This window comes from Uloborus diversus, chromosome 10, assembly GCF_026930045.1.
Source record: "Uloborus diversus isolate 005 chromosome 10, Udiv.v.3.1, whole genome shotgun sequence".
NCBI lineage: Eukaryota > Metazoa > Arthropoda > Arachnida > Araneae > Uloboridae > Uloborus > Uloborus diversus.
The window spans coordinates 138,925,815-138,951,352 of NC_072740.1; positions in this window are offsets into that span (position 1 = coordinate 138,925,815).

The following is a 25,538-nucleotide window of genomic DNA, read 5'->3' on the forward strand; positions in this document are numbered from 1 at the left end:
ATTTTATCACAATTTGCAGTTTCTTCTCCCTTAGCCCCCCGACTACACACACACAACTACCCACACACTCATGCCTGCACACAGACACAAACACATATGCCTACACACACGTACATACACATCCCCCCACACGCATACCTAAAACACACAAACACATATAACCCCCCCCCCACACACACACGCCTACATACACACACACTCGTGATTGCGAAAAACATAATTTGAATTCAAGAAGTAAAAAATTCAAAGTTTTTTTTTTGTTTTGTTTTTTGGCTAAGCATTTAATGTGCACAATGTTTCTAATTTGAAAATACTAGTCCGTTTTTTACTGAACCCACTATCAACGCTTATTGTTCTAAATTATCAAAAGACTACTGTATTTGAATATTCATCTAATATAAATTCATTTTTAAGTATTTTTTATGTGTTATATAATAATAAATCTTTTTTTTTAACAGCTCAAGCCCAAACACGGAACTGAGTAACAATGAACGGTGCAACAAACTCAAGCAACAAACCGTGAGTCACATAAATTTATTTATTCTTTTATGATATGTTTTGATTGTGAAAATATCACTTCACAGGAACTCAATTTCATGAAAAAAAGAATTAGTTTTTAAATTTCTTAAATTTTTATAAACATGAAAAACACATTGCTGCTTTAGCTTGGGAAAATTTAAAAAGTTTAGTGAAAAAACCTTGTTTATACAAATATTCAAATAAGAACTTACAATATTTTTAATTGAAAAAGTAATTAGATTAGAATTTTAATAAACTTACTTTGAAATCTTAAGATTCCAAAGTTTAACTTGCATATAATTCATTATTAAAATGCAAACATATAGAAGTACTTTAGGGTTATTGGGGAAAATAGCAATGTCGGGGTATTAAGTAAAAACTTCATTTAATATAAAACTAGTTCAAGAGTACTTTTTGGATATATTCCAGATTTCTGGTATTTTTTCTACTTAATTACTGAAATTTCAGTGCTTTCCATTTCGCGTTATTTAAAACTTTCTTCTGTTATTGTTATGTACCCCTATAGCTCACCTTCAAATTAAGTAATAATTACAATTCACCCTAGGTTTCCTCAACAAATGTGCAAACATAATACTGCCAGAAACAAATAATTTTTTTAAAAAATAGTTTAATTATCCAATCCCAGTTATGAATATGTACTCATATATATTTGAACGCGTTTAAAGGTAACAACATTTTAAAAAAGTTTCACAATTAAGGGAGCGCAGAATACTTCACACAATTACTTTCACACAATACTTCACACAGTCACAATTTTCACTTAGGATTTTTTACCAGGTTTTGGTTAGTATTTGAGCCAAAGCAAATATGTAAATCAATGGGGCATAGCTTTGTACAAGTTTAGTAAAATAATCAGCTTTCTCTTAAATGCCGAAGTATGATTAATTCGTTTTTCCCTGTGCATTTCGAGTGTGACAAAGTGCCCCATGGCAGGGTCTTTAGTCACAGGGCAAGAGGTATTTAGTGACATGTAATTTTAAAGGAGAAATTAGTTTAACCGTTATTATCTTTTTAAATTATACTTATTACATTATTTAAATGAAATGTATCAGCTGCAATTAATTACATAATTCACAATAGTTTACTGTACTGCAATCATAAAATCAAACAAAATGTTACTCAGTAGCCTAGTTATACAGGCTTAGCCTCTTGAAATTTTAATTACCTTCTTTTGCATCACAATTTTCACAAACGTAGAAGGCAGAGTACACACTTCTTTGCACTTCGTTAATTGTATCCACACTTGTGGCAAAGTACATCACATTTTTTGTTAAAGTGCTCCGTGTGTATTTGTTCTTGTAACAATTTCATCAATTTAAAGTTGTCCAAACTTTTACAAAAGTGCATAAATATATTACTAATTAACTTAGCATTGAGCTAAAATAATACTCAAGTACCTTCAGTTGATAGCATCAGAGTAACAAAATGCCAAACACTAATTTAAAAAATTACTTTGAACACTTAATAAAAATAAAACGCACTGAATCAAGCTCACTGACACAAAACGTGTCTGAGACTGTCTGTGCAGGGTGAAAACAAAACTGGGCACCTTTGACTGGTTGTAAAATTCCCTCTGCAGTCCAAATTTTTCAAAATTCAACTCGTGATAAAGTACCCCGCTCTCCCCTGATAAAAAGTGCTACTGTCATAATTTATTTTATTGTTTTCTTAATAGTCTCATTAACTTTGTGCCTCATAACAGATATCCTACTGCAATTTTATGACCACTTACATTGTTTTTTAGATTTGTTTTTTGCTCCCTTCCGACTTACTAATGAAACAACTTTTGTATTATATGATATTTATATTTACATATTTATTATTTTAAGCATTTCTTTAATACTAAGGAATCGCACTTTTAATGACTGCTACGCTTACTATGTGGTTACTACTTCCTTCTCCTACAATGATGTATTAATACATGACTCTGGATGTATACATATACTATTTATGTGTTCAAATTGAGGAAATGTGAATTCAGTAGGTGTGTCAGTAGGATTGTTTGTCTGAACTGTGAACATTATTATCCAAAACATTGCAACTGTATGGGGAAAGGAAAACAACCATGTTGTTAATATTTTCAACCGCAAATTTGTAAATTAAGTGTCCTTTTTTCGGTCAATTTTTAAAAAGTCAGGGTTAAAATGTTTCGGCAAATACACAATGCTATAATAAAAATATTATAAAGAACAATCACAATTGAATAATACAACAAATGAAATAACTTAGATAAGTAACGATCTTCAACTATAAGAACAAAAACAAACATTGTAGAAATAGGGAAAACCGAACCCAATAGAAAAATCCTACAAAATCAAATACTGTTCCTGAATATTGAAAAAAAAAAAAAAAAAAAAAAGGCATTCAAGAATCAGTTCGCTGACAAGAGTCCTACAATAGCGTAGCTATCGACACTGTCGGCCAGAGCCCTCTCGAGTTAACTTACCACACCATTAATTAGGAATTCATAGAATAAACATACCCCGCCATCTATTAAGAATTCATAGAACTAAGCAACTAATTGAACATTTGATTTGTAATAACAAATATTTCGGGAACGCGGGTAAACTGGATAAGAAGCGCCCTATGTCCGTCTTCTGGGTCGCTACCTCCACAAATTTTCAGCCAAATCGGTTTCCCCCAATCGGTTGAGTTTTAAAGAGTGTAACTAACAAAATTTTCTTTATATATATATATATATATATATATATATATATATATATATATATATATATATGGATTTATTTAAGTATAGTTTTCAATCCTTGCAACTCAATTTTCAAACTTCTTGTGATCGGATTATTTTGAACTTTGGGATGCAACCTCAGACCCAATTACAGTTTAGGAATCTTCAATCGAAGTAATTAGCTAATCATTAATTATTGCATGCAATACAGGCTGAGTTTGATCGAATTTGCCATACGAAAGGGGGTGATAGAAGAGCCCACTCTGGGCATAGAACCACCCCATTATCGTGTCCAATCCTTAACCGCAACCGAGTTATGGTAGATATGAGGAAAATGAGTAAAAAATCAAAATTCTGAAAAAACGACCGATTTCGGAGACTCCTGTACACACACACAAATATACACACAAATTAAGTACCTATTTGGAAAAATCAGATAAAATCCTACAAAATGGCACTTTTCTCATAAAGATAGTCGCATTTTATAGCGAGCTACAAGCTTTGAAACATTGGCCACACTCAGAATTGAAATGTTGTCAAAGTTTTCAATCGGCATTTTCAATAACAACCGTATGAGCTTTAGTCGGTCAAATCTACCCAAAACTGACCCATTTCACTAGCTTTCAGATGATACAACAACAAACCATATTTCAACAGAAATTCAGGCTTTTGTTTGAAACAGTGTGAAAATCTGCATTCGTTGAAAAGGGAAAACCAGCGAAGTATCGCGCTTCTCTATTTTAGATTTTCTGTTTCACGTAAGCATGTTGCTTTCTTTGTTTAAGAAAAGGATATTTTCATATCAAAATACTAGTTTAAACATTTTATTAAGTGGAAAAACACAAGAGATTACAATAAGTAGAAATAAAAGAAGCATTACTTTCCCGTGCTTTTCACAAAGGAAAAATCAAAAATAAAAAGGTTACAGTAACATAACACAATGAGTACATTTAATCAATCTTCAAAATTTACAATAGCTGCTTAAATTGGTCGCCGTCAAACCTGTTACACGCTGTTGCACTTTTGAGAACGGAAACAACCAAATTGCTTTTAGCTAAATTTCCTTTCTTAGTTCCACTACTGCGTCAGCAAGCCGGTTGCTCAATTCCTGCAAACTAGCTACTTCTGCTTTTTAAACTTCTTGTTTTAAAAATCCTCAAACAAAAAGTCCACTGTAGTCGGGTCTGGTGGTATAGGTAGCTAAAGAATGGAGACCGTCCATTGAGGATACTGTTCAATCAGAATATGCCGAATGGCATATGAAGAATGTGTAGGGGCTCCATCGTGTTGTAAAAGGATTTCCGCCCTTAGCATTTTGCAGAATGCTACTAGCCAGAGACATTTATGAACACTTTTTTCTGAGCAAGATATTTGCATCAATCTGCTGAACAAAATCTATTTTTAACCCGAAGTTCTAAACTCGGTTTAGTTTAAATGTTTGACTGAGCGTAATCGACGATCAGTGTTTTAATGCAAAAACCTTACATTAAGAGTTCATGGAACATCATTTGCCTAGCTTATTCGGTGCCATTCCTGCTTCGGAGAGAGCGGATATAATTTTTCAACACGATGATAACCGTGCCCCTTTCCAAATCCTGTTCGGAATTTTCAGACTGAACAGTATCCCCAATGGATTGGTCATAAGGGTCCCATAGAATAATTTCTTACATAGAGTAATACACAAAGAATAACAATTTTCAGTATTGTTACTTTTTCTTTGTGGTTTCTACTTCTCTTTCCCACGATGATGCATTAATACATAAGTTAATTTTCATATACTATTTGTGCGTTCAAATTCTGGATATGTGAATAAGAAGTATTTGGTTTTTCTGAGCTGTGTAAATTACTAACCTAAGAGTTACAACTGTACAGGTATATGAAAACAACTAAGTTGTCAATATTTTTAACCATGAAATTGTAAATTAAGGTTCCTTTTCTTGATCCATTTTTTCAAAACTCGTCGCATCTTTTGCTAAGTAAAGAAAAATCTGTAGCGAGCACTCTAAAATTTTAACATGAAATGTCATCACATTTTTCATTAAAGTGTAAATAGTTGTAGCAAGGTGTATGTATAAATTATTTATGCAACTTAAATTGAATTCAGTTTAATTTTAAATTTACTATCCCCGATAAGTGGATACATTTCAATTATGGTTAATTTCATTAATGATTTTATCAAGCTTGTATTTCTTTTCATTTTCGAATTCATGCTATTAGCTCGCACTCTCTTTGATATGTTTATTTGCAACTCTAGTTTCACCCACTTCCTGTGATGGGATTATTTTAAAATTTAGTATGCAACCTTAGACCCGGTAACAATGCAGTATTCTTAATCAAATTAATTAACCGTTAAATATTACATGCAATATACCGAAAGCCCCTTGTTATGGACTCATCAGTCTGGAACAGGGCATAACCGAAATAGAGTAAGATGTCATCTCGTTGAAGCTGAGAGTGCTATCAAACTGGTAGGTAAAGTAAATTTATCTCACCAGCGAGAGCCTACACACATGGTACGGCTCGACTCGTAAACTGAAGGCAAATCTCGGGTTCAGCAGTAAGTTACCTGCCAGGTCTAAGGCAGAACTACATGCAATATACCGACAGCCCGGTTATCCATGACAAATCTGCAGTCTCTGGATGATATAACATAGCTGTCGGTACATTGTATAAAGCAGTTTCATGGCCCAGCCTTAGCCCAGGCTTAAGGGTGGTAACGTACTGCTAAATCATTAATTATTAGTTTGTTCCAACTTAAATCAATATTTTGGCTTAAATCCTCTACTACATGTATGAGGACGAAAAATTGCTAGCACAAATTAGAGATTAATATCAGACACCCTTGACTTTTTTGCATCGCAGATAATATTTGTTCCAATGTTCAAAGGTAATTACAACATCAAAAATGGTTGCTTTTAACAAATTTATTGCTAAAATGAAAGTGAACCTTCAATTAAAAGTTATATTTTGATCGCACCAAATTTTGGAATTTTTTGACACATTCTGTTGCTTTGCTGTGTAACTGTAAACTGCTTGCACAATGGAAAATGTAAATTTTTTGAACAAATATAAATCCCACTTACCTCATTTTAATGAAACCAGAAATTTTATTTTACCTTTCAAACATACAACTAGCCAAAGCTTTACTGTTTGTAAACATTTTTTGTTTCAAATGATGGCATGCATCTTTCGGATTTCTTGAATATTTACAACCCAAGCTTTGCCTTCAATTCACGAGTCGAACCGCATCATGCTGCGGACACTCATTGGTGAGATAAATTCACTTCTACCAATTTGTTGGCACTCTCAGCTTCAGTAAGATGGCATATCCCTCCTGGGGGGGGGGGACGAGTTTAAAAATTAGATCAGTTGGCGTGAAATGACTCATTAAAGAATTTTCTAAATTTAACTTATTTACTAGGGTCTGGTGGGGTAAATGGTCTTAAAATGGTAGGTTTTCAACTTAGGTGGATAAAAAATACAAAAAATTCTTTAAACGGTTCAACTTTTTTTGGTGTTATTTTACATTGTATTATTAAAGAAGACGCTACACTGAATTTTAGATAAAAAAATATTGATTTAAGTAGTTTTATAACATTTTCTTTTCCCTATGTATTTATGACTATTTTACCCCATGGGGTGGTGAAAATGGTCACAGCATGGGGTAAAGTGGTCATAGTTAAAAATAGATGCAAAACCATTATAAATAACTCTAATATTTGTAAATTTTGGTTATTTTTAGTTACAAGTATATGCACAAGTAGTTTGTATACACGAGTATACACGTGTCATGTAAACATGAGTTAACGCGTCTATATATATATACGAGTAGGTACATGTATACACACCGGATAGATGCATGCACGAGCCTACTCAAGTATATACGTCTATACACGAGCATCATATGCGCGTATGCACTCGTATCTCGAGTATTTGCGTGCATAAATGATTATATACGTATATAGTAGACATATATACGCATATATAAGTGTACATACATACATATAAGATACCTATACACGAGGTAATTAGTGGATACATTCAGTTCACTAATTCTCACTCAGTTCTTTCAAGTCGTCTTTGCACGTGTCTAATCACGTATATAAATATGAAAGTACGAGTATATATGTATGTATACGTGTATATTTATGTGAATACGTCTGTCTACGTGTGTAAAAACAATGCGTATTAGGTGAAATTAATATTTAATTTAAATCTGCCTTATACTTAAAGATTAAGTGACATTAGAAGAACAATATTCGTTAAGCCTAATGTTATGACCACTTTACCCCATCTTACTTAAATTGTTCTAAAAAAAATATCTAAAATAGATTCAGCTAACTGCTAATAAGTAACAATTTTTGAGACATGTAAGGAAGCTGCCTGTGCAGTCAACCTGTTCATAATTCTAACAAACAAAATTTCCCAGGAAAGTAAAAAAGAGGTGTTCATATTTTAAAATTTTTCATTCACACAAAACATTTTTTTACCCAAATAAAATTTCGTCAGTTGTAAAATTTTGTATTCAAAATGTAGTTTCTAACTGTCCTACTCTAAAATAAAATTTTCACATTCATTCAAGCATTTAATTCCAAGCTATAGCTATTTATTTGATGTATGACCACTTAACCCCATTGACCACTTCCCCCGCCAGACCCTATTCCTGACTGAGTAGTTCTAATAAGAACAAAACTGCAGTCTCAGAATGTTATACCGGGCTGTCTCGCTGTCTGGTAAAATGCATGTTGTCTAACATGTATTTCTGATCTGCACTGAGAGTTGTGGGATCAAAGTTAAGCAGCTCACATTCAATACTAGTAAAAGCAACTATTAGAAGCTTTTCGCATCCTCTGAAGTTTCGTCCCATGTCTCCGGTGTAAAATACAAGGCCAGTCACTTGCTGTCTATAGACTCAAATAGAGGAAATGGCTACCCATTGAAGAGAAGTAAGCATATAATCCATTGTTTTTTTTAAGTTTCATTTCAAACTTGCGAATTACACCATTAAAGACGCCCGTGTCGTCACACCCAGGAAAAACAAGGCTGCTAAAGTCATCCAATAAAGCATTTGTTACGTATTCGTAAATGCTGTTAAAATGTATCGAAACTGGCAGCGCATTCAGATGTAACATGTACCATGTACGTAGAAAAATGCTCTGGTATAATAGAGTAATGTGCCTCTACAATTGTTCTTTAAAACTGCTTGCCATCAAGGGGTTCAGTTTTCAAAGTTTTGTCCCGTCATCCATCGAAATGAAGGTCATATAAAAAGGAACAATTTTCATTTGATTTTTAAATCAATTTTGTATAAATTCACGATTTTCTCCTTTATATTTTATTTGTGTCTGTGACTAGGCTGGCATTGGATTCTAAAATTAATTCCAAATCCTGCATAATACTCGATGTAATAGCAGGTGTGGCTTGTTCGATACATCATATCTTTGACAAGAACTATGTTATTCAATTTTAAACTCATTTGATCACGTCTCGTGGACTTGTTTGATGCCCACCTTGTCTCCCTCCGTCTACATCTCCATCACAACTTCTATTTCATTTTCCCTTGCATTCTTTACTAAATAACTTGATGCAGAAGAAGATGATTGTTTTGCAGATCTATTAGTCATATTGTGCATTTAGCGTTTCTAGAGCCGTTTTGTTTCTAAAACATCAATGCGTCCAACGTAATTTTCCCTCCGTTCTTTGAACAAAAAGGAACCCCTGCTCAGCTGAAGGAACTTTTTTTCTTTCAGACAGATACACTTTGAAAGACATGAAATTTTGCAGGCAAATATGCCAAATAGTTTTTTAGTTCCATTTTAAAGTTTTCAACATTTTCCAGAGCAGTCTTGCATTTTTTAATGTGTATAATATTTTTCAGGATTAATGGATATTTTCCATGGTATGAAAGGTTTCATATCAGAAACACGTTTATGTGAAACTGAAGGAATGATGCATCGGCGCATAAATTTTCTACCTTTAAAACGCAACAGTTTCTGCAATAAGTGAAAAGCTTTGTTTCCACTATTTTCACAACCAATACGCCATCTCTCGTGAGGGCAACATCTTATAATGTCCTCATGCGTCGGCAAAATGCGTAAAAAATCTTTCGGTGTTCCAAAAATCGGTCATTGCAACAATTGTCGACTTGAAAACTTTGAATGCGATGATTTTGGCATTTCTAATATTTACCAATATCTTCTATTAGAAAATAACGACGAAATACACAAAATAGCGAAATCAATTCGCTAAAAAAAAACTGCAGAGAAAGGAAGTGTAAATACCACAAAGGAATTGAAAGAATACAGCTATAAACTCACATATGTTTGTAGCGCAGGCCTCTGCGCTTAGCCAGACAAAAAAGCGAGTGGTCAAATGCTTTACTGGCCACTCCTAGTTTCTTCTTGGGAATAAAATAGGGTTATTTCACGTTTTTGGCTGAATGACAAACCTAATTTGCTTTGACTGTGAAATATGAAAGTAGTAAACAGTTATACAACAAAGTACCAAAATGCGCCAAAATTTGATGCCGATGAGGCGGCATAATATATTAACCTATAATTCTAAACTGTTTTATGTTGAAAGTCGTTGCAAATAACTTTTAAGCGCTACCCCAAACTGATCGACAATATCCACAAAATTTTTTTATAAATTTTTGGAATTTGATCATTTTTAGTCCAATTTTCGAAACTTTCGGCACACTGAGGCGACAGAAGATATCAACCTAGAACTTTAAGATTTCTCACACATTTTTATGATGGCAGTTCACAACTTTTCCGCACAACCGCTAAAAGATCTGGGAAAATTCGATTTTTACGATACGTTCTATCATATTAGGGTGGGCTGAAAAAATCGAATTTTTTCAGAGCACTTAGGGAGTCTCAATTTTCCGCAATAAGGCTAACAATAATTACTGTGCGAAATTTCGTGACTCTGAGTTAATATCTTCTGCTCTGGCAAGAGACTTGAATTTTTGAGATTTTTGGAAAAAAATCAAATTAAGAGAAAATTTACAGAATAGTTTGTAATGTGTCACGCGTATTTAAGGAATTTTAAGTAAAATTCTCGAAATTCAGGCCTCTTGCCAGAACAGAAAAAAAAATAACTCACAGGCTTAAAATTTTACGCAGTATTTATTGTTACGAAGTTAAAAAAATAACGCACTAATTTTTCAAGTTCAACCAAATCAAAGTACCTACATACCTAATACCCTGCGATGCTTATAATTTTTAATCACATCTACGGCATAAGACCAACCCTTGAACCAGCTCCTTCCTTTAAGGGGTTAGGGTAAAGGGGGTCAACGGCTCCCCTTACTTTAAAAAACTAAAGTTTTTACATATAAGTGGGCGTGGTTTTCTAGTTTTTGATCAACATTTCACCGAGTTCAAGCTCTTTATCCCCTCCCCCACCCCGGAAAAATCGATATAACGGGCATATCATGAACTGAGATTTTATTTCGTTGTTTATACGGGGAAAATGAAAAGGAAGTCAAGTGGTTTAAATATTTGTAAGAAGGTGTCTGTTGCATATGATGCATATTTCAAAATATTTTCAATTCACTAGATTAAAAGCTGGAATCATTTTCCAATTGGAGCAAAAGCTTCGTAGACCTCTACAGTGGACTATTTTCCATCTTAACAAACTCTCATTGCGGCATCTGTTCCAGTTTGTTGATGGTTCATTGTCAGTCACGCTATAAATCTTACTCCAGTAAAATTTGAAAAAGGCTGTGAGACTCAGAAAAGCGTCCCATAGTTGGTTTAAGTAATTAGATTGCAAGTTGAACCGACGATATTGAGTAAACACCAACAATATTTATTACTAATATCACATGCCGTAAACTAAGACGTATGCTCTCCTTATCTTACTAATCACGATCTGGGAGCGCTAAGTATGCCTCGCTGTCTAAAAACAGCTAATAGAATATTGAAATTGTACACTTCAACTATAAAACCAAACACTGAGTTTCAAATCTTGATCAAGTTTATTAATATATATACTCCACCCCGGTTTAGAATAAAACCAACAATTCTATTCAAGACGGATCTAAGCAGACGTGGGATTTTTTTTGCATCAAGATACTTGCCAAAAAGGTATCAATGTAAATTTTTCTGTCAATTGCTCGAAAAGGTACATTTTGTAGTTTTAATAACGCATAGTTTACAATCTTTATAAATAAATTTAAAATTGTTCTTCAATGAATAGAAATCTATACCCTAAAGGCAGTTCTGATTTTTTGCATATTTCCCAGAGTTTTTGTAACCTTATAAAAGCATTCATTTTTAATTGAATATGTTCTTACATGCTATTAGATTTTTTATTAAAGATCTTGTAAATTTTGAATCTCTACCCACTTCAACAGCCACACACACACGATAAAAAAAATCAATTGAAATTTAGAGCTCTTGCCAGAGTAGAGGAAATTAGCCCAGAGATAGGAAACTTTGCATAATGATTCGTATTAAGAGTTTACAAAATTAAAGCAGGCCTGTTATTTCGATTTTTTCAGGGGGGGGGGGGTATAAAGGGCGTGAACTCAATGAAATTTTATCAGAAAACTACGAAACCACGCCCACTTATATGTAAAAGCGTTCTTTTTTAAAAGTAGAAGGTGAGGCATTGAGCCCCTTCCTCCTAAAATTTTTAATGACAGATCTGCTTCAAGGGGTGGTCTGATGTCATTAATGAGACTAAAAATTCGAAGTATTGCAGCGTATTAGGTATGTAGGTACTTTGTAATGTGTTACTCGTACTTAAGGAATTTTATGTAAAATTTTCAAAATTCAGGCCTTTTGCCAGAAAAGAAAAAATAACTCACAGGCTTGAAATTTTATGCAGTAGTTTGTGTTAAGAAGTTAAATTCTCGCATTAAGGCTTAAAGTTCAGCGGAATTTAAAATATTTTGTAAATTTTCTCTCAATTTGACGTTTTTCCAAAAGTCTCAAAAATTCAAGTCTCTTGCCAGAGCAGAAGACATTACCTCAGAGTCACAAAAGTTTGCACAGTAATTACTGTTAGGGAGTCCCAAGTTTTCCACGCTAAGGCTAAGTGCTCTGCAAAAATTAGATTTTTTTGGCCTACCCTTATATATATATATATATATATATATATATATATATATATATATATATATATATATATATATATATATATATATATAGATAGATAGATATAGATAAGTATATATATATATATATATATATATATATATATTGTACCCACTGTTATGTTCTTTACTTGTGCCAAGTTTCATGTTGGGACAACTAGGGATCAGCTATTATTCAATGTTTTATGCAATGGATGTTTGTCGATTAATTAAAAAATAATGATGTAAGAAAGGTTTGGCATACGATAAATTACAAATCTATAGAAAATGGTAAAATTATCTTTGCTCTTTTTAAAATGTCATCTGCAGATTGACTTGCAGATAATATTTCCCCCAATACATTTCAGTTTTAACAGCTTTGTGGGGAAGAAGCAAAATTGATTAAACTAAGTTATCTCATATAAAGACAGTAGAGTTCCCAACTCCGAGCCGAATTTAGTTCCGCAAGATTTTGGGATTGTAAGGAGCCAATCTGGCGGGAATCCGGGATTCCACCGGATTATTTTATTCTTCATAAAAGTTAAAGTTTAGTGTCAAATAGAAAACGTTGTGCTTTATAAGAAGGACTGCGTTACTTGAATTAGTGCAGTATTCTCGAATTCCGTACATAAATTGTAGAACACTGCTAAGTCAGAAAACAAATACCATCGTTTGATACCCAAAAGTGTATCCTTAAAAACATCTAATTCATCTTAACAAAGCCTCGCTCGTATGGGATGGAAAGCTTTTTTTTTTAAGCAAAACATAATGCTTTTAACGAAAACGTATACTATGTCTCCACTGCAGTTATTTTAATGAGATTAAATAGCTGTGGACATTCAGCAAAAGATTCCCATTAACTTCATCACCTTCTGAAGTAGATTTTTTTTTTCTTATGCTTGGTGTTTGCTAAATAACTGCACATTTTGGCTAATAACTATGTCTATTTGATTTATGTATTGCTGTATCCAGCTAAACATGCATTAAGAATACCCTTGTTGCTTCATTAACGATGGCCATTGTAATCAGTGCATTTGATTCATTACAGGAAGGGATGATGAATGCTGATTAGTTTCACCAATTCGCAGTCTCAGTAAAAGTTTTTAGATGAATTCGCTAATTTTACGTTTCACTTTAAAGAGACATTCAACAACTCCTGTAGATTAACGTACTGCACTGTCTTGCGAGTCATTTTATGCGCATTCAAGTTTCTGTCGTCTCTTTTAGAGTCGTGCCGAATATTTAATTGCTCAGTTAATTCATTCAATTTAATTTTAGAGGTACTACCCACATTTATGATACCAGTTCCACGATGACAAAGTCATCGGCAGGCTCTTTCTGCAGATTAGAAAGCAAAATGCTATGTCTTTTCATTACTTTAAACTTCGGAGAAAAACATAGTAAGACTTTTAGTAAGTTAAAGATTTTGAACGTATTCCTTGAGCTCACGAAAGCGTTTCAACATTGCATTCAGGCAACTCCAGCGTGTTTTGCAATCTGTAGTACACTTTTCCGTTTTATTTATTTTTTTTTTTTCTAAAGCACGATTTTTGAGGCTTCAAATTTTAGCAGTGATTTTCGAAAACGTTTAATATTTGTGCTCTTTTATGAAATGCAGAACGTATGAAAACTGAAACCTAAAATAAGAATATCAATTCATTCTCCTAAAAATATCTCTTTTAATTGTGTTCCTAAATGGAAAATCCCTCGTTAATCATATGAGACGAAATAATCTTGATAATCTTTACAAAAAGTGCACAATATATATATATATATATTTTCAGTTTAAAGGTTTTAAGCTTTTTAGTTTTCTGGATTTTAAACGTTAGTAGTGGATTTTAAAAATGGTTTTAAATTATGCGCCTTTTCTCAGTTCCTGAACGTGTAGAAAATGAAGACTTGAATGAGAATACCAATTCATTTTTAGAAAAAGGTACTCTTATTTTTATTGTGTTCTGAAATGGTCAATTCGAAGTTCATCTTTTTTTTTTTTTAAATTTCCAATGGCTGGAAGCAAGAAAAAGTTGCAAAGAAGAAAATAGCAAACACAATACACAGTACAAGGAGCAATGAAGTGAAATATTTAGCTGCCGATACGCTCTCTTGCTTCCCAATAACGGTCGCACAGGCTACGTCCGGAAAGCTGTGTGCAAGTGTGCAGGTAGCGAATTTCCATTTCTTGGTTTCAGTTATACAGAGGACAATTGCAATTCTAAAGAATCCTCAAACGGTGAAGATGCTTTGACAAAAAAACAGTCATTGCCAGTTAAAAGTCGAAACATGGCTACTGCTTCGGCTCTTGGAGCTAATGGGACAAAATCGCGGTTTATAAACCAAACTGTGGTTGCTTTTAGGTCTTGCTAAAATAAGTTTCTTGATTTTTTCCTGATATAATTTTATTGCATTAAATGAGACTAGCTCATTTGATAGTTGAACAACAGCAGTCCCCCCTCTTTGTTAGAGCATCAGCGAGCTCGTCTCCCCTAATCACACAGTGTGCTGATATCCACTGCAACACCACTTTTATCTTCTGCATCAGCAGATCGTTAATGAAACTGCAACAGTTCATCATATGAGACACAGAGTTTTTCTTGCTCTTCTTGCAGAAATACGAGGAAGGTAATTCAAATTTCAGACGATGCTTGTCAAAATTTTCGTTTTACGAGCTTCAAAAGTTGGAACATTTTTGAATGGAATTTATTTGCAGAATTGGAAATCTCATTCCAACTTGGCGACAAATCTGGCGTTTTTTTTTTTTTTAATCTGTTTTAATTTCTCCACTGTTGGTGATATTAAGAGAGTGAACTATCACATTAAAATTGCCAGTAATGGGGTAAAGACATTAAATTGGAGTTAAAGGAAGTCATGTGATGCACACATCAGCTCGTTTTATATCCTGATTGGTATGCCTTTGTTTCCTCGTTTTTACTGACGACATAGTTCTTATTTACAATTGTATTTTACGATTTTGAATGTTCATAATGCAAATGCTTGAGACCAGGTTTGATCTCAGTGCAGGAACCGGAAGGAGATATAAAACTACGGATGCAGAAAGCAACCTAGCTAAGCAAAGTCAAGAAATACATCCATCCAAGTCCAATTTGACTTGGTGGATAACTTCTATAAATTTTTTATCATTGTATATCATACTGAATGAATTTTTCATTTTTCTAATGGTTCATTATCAGTATGATTATGACACATTTGAACACACATATTTGACCTATTAAAGGTCAACGTGACCTATTAAAGGTCCTCATCAAAGGTGATGACGTTTGATTTTTGGCTACTCATAGTCACATTGATGTTTAAAGTTATATATGATCCTATTGTTTCCTCACTGTGAAGTGTGGCACAAATAAAGAAAATAAGTGTACACAGAATATATATATTTTCCAGATTTTCAAAATAATAGCTGTTGCATAGATTCAAGGTCAAAGGTCAATTCGAATGACCTGCAAAATTTAAAATTGTATTTGTGTATAATGAAATATATCCTTTCTTTTAAGCTCTTAGCATAAACGTTCAAAATATATAAGAAACTTGAATAGGTCTAGATTTACGACCAATCTAGTATGAGCTGGGGGTGCAGGATATTTAAATTTCGTCCCCTTATATCTAAAACATAGCAGCTAGGGGATTAAAATTTGATTTTTTTATGCCTTTTAGTAAATGGGAATGTAGCAGCGCAATATTGTTATAATCCGGGAGCACTCAGTTTTAAGGTGTGTGATTTAACATAGAATAACTCATTATTGACTCTCGTTTTCTTGTTTGTTTCTTCCATTCAAATATGTTTTTCTTTGGCTCTCATTTCGATGAGATTTCTGTATGAATTTATATTTTGAAAAAGCCGTAAGAAAGCAAAATAAAATAAATCGTAAATTTTTAAAGCTATATAAATACTAGGGTGGTTCACCGTCCTATGTTGAAAATAAAGGGCACCGGTATTCACCATAGGACGGTGAATTTCATTATATTCACCGTCCTATGGTGAATATAATGAAAAAGGTGTCAAATGATGTTTGAATCTTAAATATAAAATTTCATTAGATTCGAACAACATTTTCTGCCTCCCGATGTGAAATACCAAGAAAATTTTCTTTCTTCTTTGCTACCTAATATTGTGTTTCTGTCATATATTATATTAATTATAATTTATTAAAAAATAACTAAAATAATTTTTTTCTTGATTGACCCAAGTTGTAATAGGCTTTTAGTATTTTTAAAAATTACTTGTTTAATTCTGAAAACTGTATGTGTAATTGATATATCTCATTCATTCATCGAAAATAATCAAAACATCTCTTTTTTTTTTCTAATTTGGGAGCATATATTTAAAAAGTAATCCCCTCCTCCTTTATACTTGAAATTTTTAAATAATAAAAAATTCTTTCATGCACTCACAATCCTACTTTTATTAGTTTTAAGGGGAACAGATTAAAATGGGATAGCTGTTTCTTCTTCAGCTTAGCTACTGCCCCTCCGGATTGACTCAGACCCAAGCAAAGACGAAATGCAGTCTCCGGATATGGTAGCTCTGAAAGAATTCCTTGCATTTCTGCCTTAGTATCAGTCGTATTTGCATTAAGAGCTTTCCTGGCGAATCAGAAAATAAGTCAAGCAATTACTATGTAGGGGAATGTGAGGCAAAATGAAATAGCGGGGCAAAAGGAAATGTCGAAATATTTACTCTGCTTTCAGCGCCTCCTATCTGGAAATATTTTGACTAGGGTCTGGTGGGGAAAGTAGTCAATGGAGTTAAGTGATCATTCGTCAAATAAATGGCTATAGCTTGGAAGTAAATATTCGAATGAATATGAAAATTTTATTTTATAGTAGGGCAGTTACAAACTACATTTTGAATACAAAATTTGACAACTGGCAAAGTGTTATTTGGTTTAAAAAAATATTTTGTGTGAATATGAAAAACCTTAAAAACTAAGCACCTGTTTTAACTTCCTTGGGAAATTGTTTGTTAGATTTATGAACACATTGACTGCATCGAAAGCTTCTTGCATGTCTCAAGAACTCTTACTCATTAGCAGTTAGCTGAATCTATTTTGGATAATTTTTTAGAACAATTTAAGTAAGATGAGATAAAGTGGTCATAATATTAGGCTTATCGAATATTGTTCTTCTAAAGTCACTTTAAATTATATGTCTTATATTTAAAAATAAACATTAATTTTACTTAATTTGTATAGTTATTACAGTAAATGGGGTGAAATATACGCTTATATACGCATACATACTCATATACTAGTGCAGGTACGTAGTATATTCATTCACATAAATGCACCAATAATACGTATGTGAATATCTGCAAGTATTTTTTTATCTATACATATATACATTCAACTATACACGTATATACTCGCATATAGACGAAAACTTATATACTCAGGTAGACACGTATATAAGTGTACGTACAACAATAAACACTTACATACAAGCCTATGATATACATGTATACAGTGTGAGTTTAAAACTCTTGAGGAAATTATTAAAAGTGTTAGAGAGGTGGATATGAAGCAAAAATCATAAAGAAAATTTTGTAACAATTACAATGCTGACGCGCTACATGCACACAAAGCCAGAAACTGATGGATGCAAAAATGGTCACAAATTTATACACATTACACTAATACGATTTAACACACTATTTCAGGTCTTAAGAAAGTTTTTAAGTGATTGATGACAATTGCAGCCTGCAGCTGCAATTCATGCGTCGCAATCACGAAGCACTCTCTGTTGCAATAACGATACTTTTGAAAAACTTTCTCCAGTCGCTGCGCTTTTGTTGCGATGCTTGTATTAGAGGTACTAGAGACCGTAATTTTGAACAACTGTTTTAAATTTTTCTTAAAATAAAAGGTTGGGTAAAATCATCTTTGAGCAACAAATTTGAGACCTATTTTCATCCCTCCGTTTCTGGCTTTGTGTGCATGTAGCGCGTCAGCCACCATAAGTTCCTTATGATTCTTTGCTTCTTATACATCCTTCTCACACCCCTCAGATTTTTGCCCAAGAGCTTGGATTCACTCTGTAAGCATACATGTATACAAGCGTATATAATCGTGCATACATACATGTAATGGTGTATATACGTAAATGTACGCATATATATCTATAAAAGTACATAATTGTGTTTACACGTATACATACGCATATACTCCTGCCTCCGTACATATATACGTGAGTAGACACGTGCAAACAAGCGCAGGATGTATCCATGAATTGACTCGTGTATACTCGTATATGTATGCATATACACTTATAATATGCATATATACGTCTACTTCATGCGTATATACTCGGGTATTCACGTTTATACTCAAGATACAAGTGCATTTACACATGTGCATTCATGTATCTGATGCATATATGTATCTACTGATATATTACTCATGGTTTACACGGCACTTATATACTCGTGTATACTCACATATACTCGTGCACACACTTCTAACTATAAAAATAAAACCGAAATATACAAATATAAGGGTAATTTGTAACGGTTTTGCATCTATTTTTAACTTTGACCACTTTCCCCCACCCCCATGGGGTGAAGTGGAACATAAGGAAAAGAAAGTGTTATAAAAGTACTTAAATCATTTTTTTTCCCTAAAATTCAATGTACCGTGTTCTTTTATAATGCAATGTAAAATAAAAACATAAAAAGTTGAAGAGTTTAAAGAATTTATTGTATTTATTATCCGCCACACACAAAGATGAAAACTTACGATTTTATGACCACTTTACCCCACCAGACCCAAGGTCTTATGTCAGTCTGTTCCAGTAAGGAAAAATTACATCTGAAAATCAAAGAATATGGTAATACAAACAATTTCAAGAAATGATATGTATTTTGTTGTAAATCAAAAATTATTTTTGCAATTATTAAATCATCAAGTTATTGTTATTAACATTTTAATTATTAATTCAGCCCTATTAATACTCGGTGAGTTTTTTTTTTTTTTGTTACTATTAAGTTTTTTGCATTTCATATATTTTTTTTAATTAGTCAAGTGCATGCGGGGCAAAGTGGATGGGGCAGATTGAAATTGGTTCATTTTATTTACTCATTGAAATTGTTACTACAATATTTACGCATTCATTTAAAAATTACCTTATTTACATTCCTTCCTTTAATAATTTACTTATTTATTCATTCATTTCGCGTATTTTCCTATTAATCCCTGTGTTATTCACTCATTTATTTTTCCCTACATATTTACTTTTAATTATTTATTAGTTTAGTGTTTCCTTATCTTTTCATTTATTCCTTTATATAATCATTTATTTGGTCAAAAATATTTTTTTGCAATTGATTTGGATAGAAAAGTTTTATTAAAAAGTAGATTAATCTCTTCTTATGTACTGTTATTTTCAAAACGGAATTCCAATTTGATCATTAAAAAAATAATAAAGTTTTCTTTACTATTTCACTTTGCCCTGTATTCCCCTACATATAAATAATTTATACGGACTTTCAGTGAAAACTCTTTTTACTGAAGATTCCTCGCTATTCCAGAAACGTGACTGGCTTTGAATAAGAAGTGTTCATAAAAATTTCAGGAAGATTGCTAATTTTTGGCAGGTTACTTTCTGGGGTTCTGCCTGATATTTTAATGGCTGAAATTAGGTGCATTAGCTGCCCATTATTTTCCAGGAGCGCTTCAGAATTTTATTTACATTGTTTCTGAGCGGTCGATTGGACCATGTCCGTTCATTTACTTTCCAATTGCTCTTTCTTTAATCTCCTCAAAGTGAAATTAAAGTTGTTATTAAATAGATAATGGTATCTGCTAAAGATGGGTTATGCTTGCAGATCGAGTATAAGTTTGAATTCTATATTTTATTTTTTTCATTTTCACAGCTGGAACTCTTACTGTGATGCAGTCTCCAAATTATCTTCTCACCCAACAAGTTAGTTGTCGCACAAACACAGAGTTCGTCCTTGGGTGACAATGCAGTAAGTTTTGATTTTTCCCTTTTTTATAATTTGATAAAAATTTATCACGTTTTATCCCCTGTTGCATAAAGAGCATTACATTGAGATGTCTTTTTCTGATTCTAAGAACGTCAGCACACTATTATTTCTGAATTTGAGAAAGCAGGTAATTGTGTAGAAGGATATTGTGTTATTTGGATTTCAGGGATTTATTTTACACTAGCAGTATCCGCACGGCGGTGTCCGTGCTAAGAAGTTAAAGGAAGTCTGTTGAACAAAAAATATCCTCTCCCTAGGCCCCCCTTCTGATGTGAAATGATCATTTTTCTTCAACTAAAATGCGTACACACCTTTTCAAAAAACCTATAAATATCTCTTTGGAATTTAAAACTATTCGCCAAAACACAAACTTTTTTCCGTAACTTTAAAACTTAAAATAATCCTTCAACAACAAAGTTTATTGCTTAACGCGTCAATCAACAACGCTACTGCAACCCTGCCCTTTAGCGAGTGAAGCGGTTTTCCCCCTGCAATTTAAAGTGTTTCGCCAAATAAACAATGCTATGATAAGAACGCTGTAAAGAACAATCACAATTGAATAATACAACAAATCACAAATTATTTACTTAGATAAGGAACTATCTTCAACTATAAGAACAGAAACAAACGTTGAAGAAATAAAGGAAAACAAAACCCAATAGAAAAATCCTACAAAATCAAGTTATGTACCTGAACATCGAAAAAAAAAAGGAACGCATTCAAAAATCTGTTCGCTGATCACAACAGCGTAGCATGGGCATGACACATCATAGCTATCGTGTCGATAGCTGTGTCGGACAGCGCCTTCTCGATGAGTTAGATTATCCCGCCATCTATAAGGAATTTTCAGAACTAATAACAATTAATTAAACATTTTATTTGCAATTACAAATTTTTCGCTCAATCTGATTTTAAAAAAAATGCCTATAGCCTTCCTCAATGAATGGAATATTCAACACAAAAATAATTTTTCAATTTGAACCAGTTGTTCCTGAGATTAGCCCGTTCAATCAAACAAACTCTTCAGCTAAATATTAGTCAATTAATTAATAAGTTAAAGAAGACAATGATACGTAATATACATATTTTTTTTTACAAATAAAGTTTAGCATCGTTTAGGATTTTCTCTGAAAAGTACCCTCGATATTTGCCTTATTGGGGACTCGAACCTACGCCCACTGAATCACGAAGGGCGTACTTTCATGTTGAGTCATCGTGGTTACGCATGTTCAGCGTTCTAAGCATTTTATATTGTAATATAAATTTTCCCTTTTTCTAACATTTTTTATTGCTGCTCCACTCCTATCAGTCATAGCGTTATATTATATAGCCTATAGCCTTCCTTAATGAATGGACTATTTAAGATAAAAAGAATTTTCAATTCAAACCAATAGTTCCTGAGATAAGCGAGTTCAAACAAACAAACTCTACAGCTTTATACACACATGTTTGAAAATTGCAACAACATGAAATACTCATTGGGAATGAATAAAATTTATTGCACATATAACTCATATTCCTGCAAATAAACGATCAAAATTACAGATGAATGAAACGAAAATAACAGGCGTACATTAATATTGAACGTAGCTACCCCGAGCAGTTAGGTGAGCCTATATTCGTTTTGGCATCGAATCATAGAGGTTACGATTAGTAATAGCATCCCATACGGCTTCAATCTGAAGCCAAAGTTCATTCATACCAACTGCCGGACGAGACACATGGGCGAGTCTCCGACCAACGCAATCCGAGACATGCTCGATGGGCGTCATATTCGGAGGACGGGCAGACCAAGGAAGTAATGTAACCTGTCGTGCACCGAAGAACAAGTGTACGTGAGACACGTGGACATGCATTCTCCTGCTGAAACACTGCACCAGGAATGCTGTGAAGAAAGGGTTGTACCTCCGGCGTCCCAGCGTTAATGAAGTAGCGATCGCCATTGAAGTTACCCGGAATTCGGAGTAGGTGGGTCTGCCCATGATATTCAAAAACGCTGAACACCATGACAACCTAGCGTTATGCCGGTATGACGTCGGATTGCACACTCTGGGAGATGACGTTCCCATGTGTAACGCTTGACGCATACACTTCCATCGTTTCAGTGCAGATTAAGTTTGGGCTCATCCGAGAAGACGACCTGTTGTTAGTCCGCACGCCATTGGGCGTGCTGCTGGGCCGATTGAAGCCGGAAGCAACGATGGTTGAGGTTCAAGGGATTACTGTGTCAGGGATTCCTTGTATGCTGGTCCTGGCGCAGCAGGCATCCATCAGCCGTGGATGAAGCAAGTGTGACACCTGTAGCAATATTCCAACGTTGTGCTAGCGTATTAGAGGACACTATACGATCCATCACAGTTAAGTAGGAGAGGTTTTGATAATCCCGTGGCGTCGTTCGGTTACGTGAGCTGGCGCGAGTTCTTCGGCTAATTTCATCGACCTCTGTCCATCTTTTACAAATATGCATCACAGTTGAGGCATTACGCCCCGTGCGGGCACTGATTTCTCTGTAAGTAAGTTCCCTCTTACGCATGTCGATCGTGCGGCCCCATTCGAACTTCCTTACTCGCTCGTATGACACTCTGCGTTTTGGACGAGGCATACTGAATATCAGAGAAACATCTACCATCGGCACATAATCATACACTGATTTTGAAAAACCTTTACAGTCCTTTATATACAAAGTCTGTGCGGCATGCGCGACGTCTCTGTAATGCTAATCATTTACCTATCGTATCTTGCTATACATTTCCTGTAATTTTTGATTTATTTGAAAAATTCCTTCTTGGTGTTGCTATTTTCCCAAATATGAGTGCATTATTAGTATAGATAAGAATCACCATGAACTATGTAAGAAGCATTTTGAAGGTTTTTTTTTTTTTGCCGCTCATTGTAATTGAAAACAGAATGTTTTGTCAGTTTAATGCGAAAAAGCGTACAACGTGCTCAAAAAAGAACTTTACCATTATAAGCTCTGAGAGCAGAATTACTAACTGGTGAAATGAAAAGCAGTTTTCTGCAAAAGAAAGAAAAAACTTGGTACGAATTTAGACTAAATAACTGAAGTAAAGGGTGCTAGCCAATAGTAGCTAATTCATCCAAGAAAAGAAAATGGCGACTGTACAGGAGAAAATGCAGTGTTTTTTGTGGTTAACCGAAAGAAAATCTGCGATGACCGCGCAAAGAAAAGGTTCGCTATAAAGATCCACGAGGTGTGACTTTTGATAGATTTTTATGGTTCATCCGGCGGAAGTTTCTTTCCAAAATTACCGCCGGTGATTTCGTTTCGGGTAAACTTAATGCGCACGACACTTTCTTATACGCAGTCCCCATTTTCTTTTCTTTGCAGAATTAGTAAGAAATCTAGTGCCCTCTCTACATCATGCAATTAGTGACAGAAAAAACTTTCCGAGTTGTTCTCCCTTTTGCTGAAAACTGCGTTTCATATTAACTGTTAAAAATATTTTTATTAATGAACAATAAAAAAAAAAATCCCGAAAACCATGAAAAACTGAAATTCCATTCTACGAGTATTTTAAATCATGTTCGATGAAATGACATATGCAAACCGAATAACTCCTGTAACTTTTAAGAGGACTTAAGGTTAAGAGAGAATTTTATCGACTCTGCAGTCATAAGTACCAGCAATGCTATCTACAGCACAACCTTTATAAGTACAATATGTAGTTTTTTGAGAAAATCTACTTCTAATTCTGTAGCAGTTTTCAAAAAGACTTGTGCATTGAAAAACCTTTTTTTGCATGACTCTTAAGTTGACTTTCGTAGGAAACGAATATCCAGCGCTAGCTCCTAAATTCGGCTTAAGTGCCACACCCCATGTTCATCCGCAAAGTAAATAAATTAATAAGTGAAGAGAAAAAAGGAAAACGTACTCATAATCAAAATTATCAGTAAGGAGCTTTTAAAGCACTATTAGTTTCAATGCGTCCCATTATTTTCTAATCACACTAGCTTATATTAGCTATTTAAAAATGCTTTTTTATGGGTACCAATAGCAAGAGCATATTGACACATTTTTGGCGCAAAAGTTATTTGCCCTCGTGCAACCGTTATCAAGATTAAAGGTCTTAAAGTCTTAAAATGTTAAAAAAGGAGAGAGAAATTTGCCGATTTTTCGCCGACAATTTCGTCGTCTGCATGTGGCTGGACATCCAAATGCAAAACGTGTGAAAGAACCATTCCAGTAGTCACCGAAACTCACTAAATTTGGCGAGTTTTCTTAAAACTTTGCAGCCTTTTGAGGCCTCACATTTCGATAACCGAAACACGAGGGCTTACATCACTGGATTCGAAATTTTTAACCCGTTTACATCCATCACGTTAGGTTTTCTTGTAAAATCACTTCACATGTATTGTATAATTATAAGAATTTCACCATAAACGACGTTATGAACCCATTTTTTTAAACGAAAAAACACTTTAATTTACATCACTTGCTAAATATACAAATGCAAAAGTGATGACCAACAACAAACATTGGGCCCAGCTATGCTGGTCCTAATATTTTTATTTGTCCTCAATAAGATCAAGATCGTTCTTAAAAATTTCACTCCTATTACAAGTGACAAATGGGGCAATTCTACCGTAATAAACGTATCACTTGGTACATTGGTACCCTCCAAAGGCTTTTTAAATACCCTAAATCCATGCTTCAGTGCATGGACTTTTGAAGAATACGGAACCTACTCCTACTTATTGTAGTTAAATTCTGAACTTTTTTCAAAATCAGTGCCTTTTTTTTGACTCATTAGCAGACGTATCTCACAAATAAGAATCATTTTTTATTTTATTATTATTATTATTTTTTTTTTTTTTTGCTCTCAGAAAAGCTTCAAAGACTTCTGAATCTATACATGCAAATAATTTATTTGCATTGTATTTTAAACAAAAAGAGTATGATAAAATTTTATGACTTTTCATGATATTAATAAATTTAAAAAAAAGATGAGTAGGTTGTCTTTTTCTATGAGCACCTGATGTAACTGACGAATGAGCTCAAAAATATTGAACTTTAAATATCTTGTATTTAGTTTTAAAGCCTTTAGATTACTATCACAACCGATTTTAAATAAACATTAAGACCTGAGCTTCTATAAATGTGTTTTGTAGTATGAATTAATTGCAGTTAATTGCAGGTTATGCTAGGTGAAGCTGTATTAAAATGACAGTCGTTAATTTTTGTCTAATGAATGTTCAGGACGTACTGTCAT